The sequence below is a fragment of the Paroedura picta genome, chromosome 8, assembly GCF_049243985.1.
Source record: "Paroedura picta isolate Pp20150507F chromosome 8, Ppicta_v3.0, whole genome shotgun sequence".
NCBI lineage: Eukaryota > Metazoa > Chordata > Lepidosauria > Squamata > Gekkonidae > Paroedura > Paroedura picta.
This window is the reverse complement of record NC_135376.1, coordinates 34,894,470-34,900,814: the sequence shown is the minus strand read 5'-3', so window position 1 is coordinate 34,900,814 and position 6,345 is coordinate 34,894,470. Positions and strand designations below refer to the sequence as shown.

The following is a 6,345-nucleotide window of genomic DNA, read 5'->3' as shown; positions in this document are numbered from 1 at the left end:
GTGTTCATCTGGATTACAAAATTAGAATACAATGTCATAAAAACAGGATAATATATGTCGTTTCTGTATAAATTCTGAAGCCTTTAAATTATCCTCAGCTCTGTTGCTCTTAACAATTTGCCTTCAGAAGGCTTCAATTAGATGAGTGAAGCTGCCACAAAGAAATATATTGAGAGAACTGTTCTTGTAAATCTGTTAAGTCCTAGACCATATAGGGCTTTATTGGTTAAAAAAAACCCAATACCTTGGATTGAACCCCAAAGTTAATTGAGAGCCAATGGTGTGACTGCAGAATAGGTGTGACACATTCCACCTAGTTTCTGATAGTGATCAAGCTGTTATCTTCTGTAATGGCATTCTGTATTACGATTTTTCTTACTTCTTGGTGTCAGGATTGTTAGAAAACCCTGCCATAAATTAGCCTGAGTTCTTCCATGACAGTTTTATTGCTTGGTGCCTGGGAGCTCCAGGTCCTATATCATGCTAACTAGTGGAAAGTGAAATGTATGTTATTGTAACCATTATCTCTGAATGTGCTTTTCCGTGGGGCCTCTTGTCTGGGGCTGGTTCTACTGCAAATACCATCTTATCTGAGTCTGAAGACAGTCAAGGCCATGTGAAAGTAACACTGTTTTTAATTGCATGTATCTCCTCTCTCACTCTCCCCTCCCTTGGGAACTTTCAAGTTTTGGGCAGGAGAATTGTATTGATAAGAAGAAGCAAATCTGTCCTCAGGCCAGATTTGACTTCGCTAGTCTAGATGTATGAAGTGCTTCTCAATAAAACTTTCTATTTCTAAGAAGTTGGTTGTGAGTTCTTGCAACGTCTGACACTTGGTAACTTGCACAAATGTGTTCAGTTTGGGGCACCACAATTGAAGAAGGATGCAGACAAACTGGAGCACATCCAGAAGACGCCAATGAAAATGGTGAGCATTTTGGAGACCAAGACGTATGAGGGAAGGTTGAAGGAGCATGGTCTGTTCAGCCTGGAGAGAAAACAACTAAGAGGTGATATGATGGACATTTTCAAATATGTGAAAGGCTGTCACATAGAGCAGTGGTCCCCAACCTTTTTATCACCGGGGACCACTCAATAATTGACAATTTTACTGAGGCCTGGGGGGGTGTAGTTTACTCCTCTACTCTCAACCACTGCCCTAACACTCTCTGATCGCTATGGTAATGTTTAAACATCCCTTCAAAATAAGATACAGACATGTCACAACAATGAACATAAGGAACATTTTATTTTCATGGAAATTTTAACTCATGACAATGACAAATCAATGGGAACCCTGAGCTTGTTTCTCTGCAACAAGATAGTCCCATCTGGGAGTGATGGGAGACAATGACACCCGAAGTGTGTTGTAAAGGGCCGGGGGGGATGAAGTAAAGGGCCAGGGGGAGGGAGAAGGCGTCCTTCGTGGCCCACCTCCAATTAGTCGACGGACCACATGTGGTCCGCAGCCCACAGGTTGGGGATCGCTAACATAGAGGATAGAGCAGAGTTGTTTTCTGTTGCCCCAAAGAATAGGATCGGAACCAATGAGATGAAATTAATTCAAAAGAATTTTCAGCTAAACATACAGAAGAAGTTCCTGACAGAGCAGTTTCTCAGTGGAACAGGCTTCCTTGGGAAGAGGTGGATTCTCCTTCTTTGGAAGGTTTTAAGCAGAGGCTAGATAGTCATCTGACAGAAATGCTGATTCTGTGAATGTAGGCAGATTATAAGTAGATGGGCAGAAGGGGTAGTAGTAGTAGTAGTAGTAGTAGTAGTAGTAGTAGTAGTAGTAGTAGAAGAAGAAGAAGAAGAAGAAGAAGAAGAGTTGGTTTTATATGCTGCTTTTCTCTATCAGAAGGAACGTCAAAGCAGTTTACAATCGCCTTCCCTTTCCTCTCCCCACAACAGACACTCCATGAGGTAGATAAGGCTGAGAGACCTATGATATTAGTGCTCAGTCAGAACAGCTTTACCAGGGCGATGACAAGCCCAGGGTAACCCACCTGGCTGCATGTGGAAGAGTGGGGAATCAAACCAAGCTCAGTAGATGAGAAGCTGCCGCTCTTAACCACTACACCAAGCTGGCTCTTGGTGCTTGTGGCAGTGCTCGTGTTGGTGCCTGGTTCTTGTGGCCCTTTTCTGCATGCCTACAGAAATGCCAATTGCCACTTTGGGGTCAGGAGGCAAATTTCCTTCAGGCTAGACTAACCAGGGATTCTGGTTTGGAGGGGCATCATCTGGGCATGAAATTGGGGTCACTGTGCAGGGGGTTTGACTAGATGAGTCTATAATTCCAACTCTATGATTCTACATTCATAGAGTACTCTGCATAGGTTTGCCCTGGGGGTATCACCAATCCTGCTTTGAAACCAATATACAACACTGTCCTTTGCCTAGTCTTATTAACCACTGCACCATATTGGCTTTCAAATGCTTATTACAATGTCCAGAACTGAAGCTGAGGTCTGAAAAATTAAGATGGGCATATCATGTAACCTGAAGATATGTGTAGTGGTGTAGTGGTGAGGAGCACTGACTTCTAATCTGGCTTGCTGGGTTTGATTCCCTGCTCCTCCCTCACATGCAGCCATCTGGGTGACCTTGGGCTTGCCACAGCACTGATAAAGCTGTTCTGACCTAGCAATAATATCAGGGCTCTCTCAGCTCCTCCTACCTCACAGGGTGTCTGTTGTGGGGAGAGGAAAGGGAAGGCAAATATAAGCCACTTGGCGACTCCTTCTGGTAGTGAAAAGTAGCATGTAAGAACCAACTCCTCCTCTTCATCTTCTTCTAAATGTAGGGCAATTGCAAAGAAACCGGGGGGGGGGGTTAAGACTAGCATCTACTATTTCAACTGCAAGATGGATCTTAAGATTGCTGCATCAACTATGATAAAAGCAATGAAAACCATTAGACACACCTATTTCCACACTATTCAATTCTGAAAAATTTAAATTAAACACTGTGCTCTCCAATGTTCAGTAATATTCTCTATAAGATAAATCTTACAATTACTGCATTGAAGTTTTGTAAATATAATAGAAATCATTAGGCCATTAAATTCTGTTTCCATGGAATTTATTTTTCAGAAGTCATTGATCACATAGCTCCTGTTACATCATTAAATGTGCATCATCTGTATCATTCAGTGCATACTCCCTTGGTTTCAAAAGAATAGGTTTGATTTTGTAATCAAATTAGCAGCCACTTTCATCAATTTCTATTCTAGATGACAAAAAGCATAGAAAACACAATATTTTATATAGCAATGCTGTAAAGGATTTTAAGGTGATAGCTGAACTCCTACATTGATTGTAGTGACCTTTTAAATTATTCCAGTGTGCAGCATAATATGGACAGTGAAAATGTCAACAAACTACTTTCTGAGAACATTTGCACATCTGTGAGTCTGGTTGTGTTGGAATTGCAATCAGTCTTGAAGGGCTGTTGTTAAACTATTTAAGCAGCTTAGCTGTACCTAAGTACTCACTAGTCCTTCAAGTGGTCATTGGTGAGGTTGCAGTGAAAATTCCCCAGCATATGTCTGAGGATTCCTTTAAGCTGGGCTCCCACCCACTTCCTGCTTTTGCAGGAAAAGCAGCCAGCTTTAGGCCATGTGCTCTCTCTCTCCATCTGTTGATATGTGGTATGTAGCCTTTTTGCAGCCTTGCCGCAAGAGGCTTGCAATGTATTTCTTTTGCAACCACACTTTAAGCTTTTGTACTCTGCTTCAGTAAGGAGACTGAAGCAGATGAATATGATATATATTCATGTATAATCTTTCCAGTAAAGATTATCTCTTTTAAATCTCAAAACACTGCGAATCTAATAACTAATAACTCCATACTTTCAAATGCTCTGTTACGCTGCAGCTCTATTTTCTGAAGGGACTCAGGACGCGGCCAAGTCCCAGCAGGTTGCTACCCTCCATGTGGGGCTTGGAGCTTTCTGAGAATTATATCTGATCTCACTATAGAAATCAGTTATTTCCTCTGGGAAAAATGGCATCACATCCTTCCTCCAAATCTCCAAGAATTTTCCAACCTGAAGGTGGCAACCCTCTTTAGGAGATCTACTTGAAAGTTTCAGCACAACCCTGACCGTTTACGCACTGGGAACTACACAGCCCCAGCTCTCATGCAGGAGTACAAATCGGGGGAAGATGAGGTGCACCAGGCCAAATGCTCCCCCGTGTGGGTGCAGGAAGAGTTGGGGCAACCTGCCACGACTAAAACTCCAGCCTGCAGACTGGCATGAAACCTCCAGTGCATAAACGGTCCCTGTGAAACTCTACCCAGAATATGGTTTCCATATGGTTTATAACTCTGGGTTGGGAAATTCCAAGAGTTTTGGGGGCAAAGTTTGGGACAGCCGGGGCAGATTTGGGGCAGCCGGGGAATTAAGGAGGTGATGCCAAAGTCTGTGCTTTGAAGCTGTCATTTTCTCCAAGGGAGCTGACCAGTACCTTAGAAGTAAATCCCATTATGGTCAATGAAGCTGGCATCCAGATAAGTGCACATAGGATTCAGCTATCAACTATACAAAGCCTGAGCAAACAGTATATATTTGTGCCAGATCACATTTCAGAAAAGATTTTTTCTCTGTTCCAACTGCTCAAGGTATTGTCGCTGTAGGTTAGTGGCCGGAACATGAGTGTTCCTTTGGCGGCAAACTGGCCGCCCCTGGGGGGCCTTTATGAGGCTAGTAAATAGATGGATCTCCTGCACCAACATTCCAGAACTGTGGTTCAAAAAAGGGTTTTGAGCAATCACAGCGACAAATCCCCAAACTGAGATACTAGATACGTATAACAAAATCCAATACATTTCTGGGGTGGGGGGGAGTGGAAGAAACCAGCAATGTAATCTTAATCCACAACTGATTTCTTTCCTCTAGCTGATTGCTCTGTTATTCAGTGGAACTATTCCCAAGGCCAAGAATTCCTCTGACTGAAAAGTACTCCTATTTATATCTGTGTTTCCAACCTCAACTCCTCCAACCCACTGGCCTTTAGGCTGAGCTGCAATTATCTCCAACCTACTCAAACAATGCATCTTGTCTCAGATTTGACTCAGCTATCTCCATGTCAGCAGAAGACAATGTTATTGCTTCTTGAAAGTCAGCTGTGTCTCCTGGGATCTTCACCAGGATCCACGACAAAAATGTATTTTTAGCACAATGAGAAAAGACAGCAAAGAAAGAGTATTCATCACAAAGGTGGGTTTAGATTTACCCTCTCATTTAAATATTACTTGCATGCAATGACATTTTATGACAATACATGATTTAGCTGTATAATAAAAATAGACTGTGCGATTAGTTCAAAAATATGTTTGGTTCATCATCCTCCTGACAAGCCTGATTTTTTTAAACTTGCGTGACATAACATTAGCTGATCACATGTTGAACATGATAGTTTCCTGTGTTTAATGACTACATATTGCAGAAACTGATTGTTAGAATCCAGACCTCAGACCTATGCTGCTTCTCTTGAAAACTGAGGATGAGATAGTCTAGGAAAATACAGAACCATTTATTTTTGAGAAAAGCACACACATGGAGAAACCTCAGACCTCAGATTCTACCCCCAATTGATTAAATTCCGAGGGCAGTTCTGCACCCAATGAATATAGTGTAATGCTTACCTTAGGTAGTCGTAATATTCCGGATGCTCCACATGGCGTCACCAACATCCAGCGTCCAAGCTGCCAACTGCTCACTACATCCATCATTTTAAAGTGGTAGTTGGGGAATAGCATAAAGTGGATTCCCCAACCTATGCAGCACAAGCTACAGGACAGCAACCAGCAAGCCACCCACCAAAGAAATGTATGGAGGTGAAGAAGCACCATCTCCACCTCCAATGTCCCACCCTTGCACCCACTCATGATTCCTTAATGGGTGGCATTCAAAAAGCACTATGCATCCATGATTAGATGCATAGGCATTTCAACAGAGAAGGTTTGAATTAAAAAATAGTGAGCATCACGAGCCCTTTAAAACTTTGAGAAAGGGGATTAGTTGCTTGGCTTTATTGACTGGCGGAAGAATGTTGCATATAAAGTGCATTGCTCTCTTCCGCCATTTCAAGCAGGCATGTGGAGTGTAAGAAGCACGAAAAGGCAGCAGACAAAAGCAAGACAGGAATAAGGTGAGGAATGGCTGGAGGCACGATAATTTCTAGCACTACGCCATTACGCTGGTGTAACACTATTTTTTTAGATGTGCAGAAGTGCCATGATATCTACCACCTTCCGCTTGGAGAGTTTCCATTAAAATAAAAGAATCCACACTTTGATAAAATGGCAATCCGTATTTGTTATGGGGAGGCATTGCAAAGTT

The 6,345-nt window shown here is 42.4% G+C and overlaps 1 protein-coding gene across 1 annotated transcript in view; it reads left to right on the top strand.

Moving 5' to 3' along the window:
- The first annotated feature begins 5,078 nt into the window (after nt 1-5,078).
- Nucleotides 5,079-6,345, top strand: part of OTOS (otospiralin) — a 28,585-nt gene continuing 27,318 nt past the window's right edge. Inside the window, exon 1 of the mRNA XM_077349000.1 lies at nt 5,079-5,220. The gene's annotated coding sequence lies outside the window, so the exon portion shown is untranslated. The remainder of the gene's footprint in view (nt 5,221-6,345) is intronic.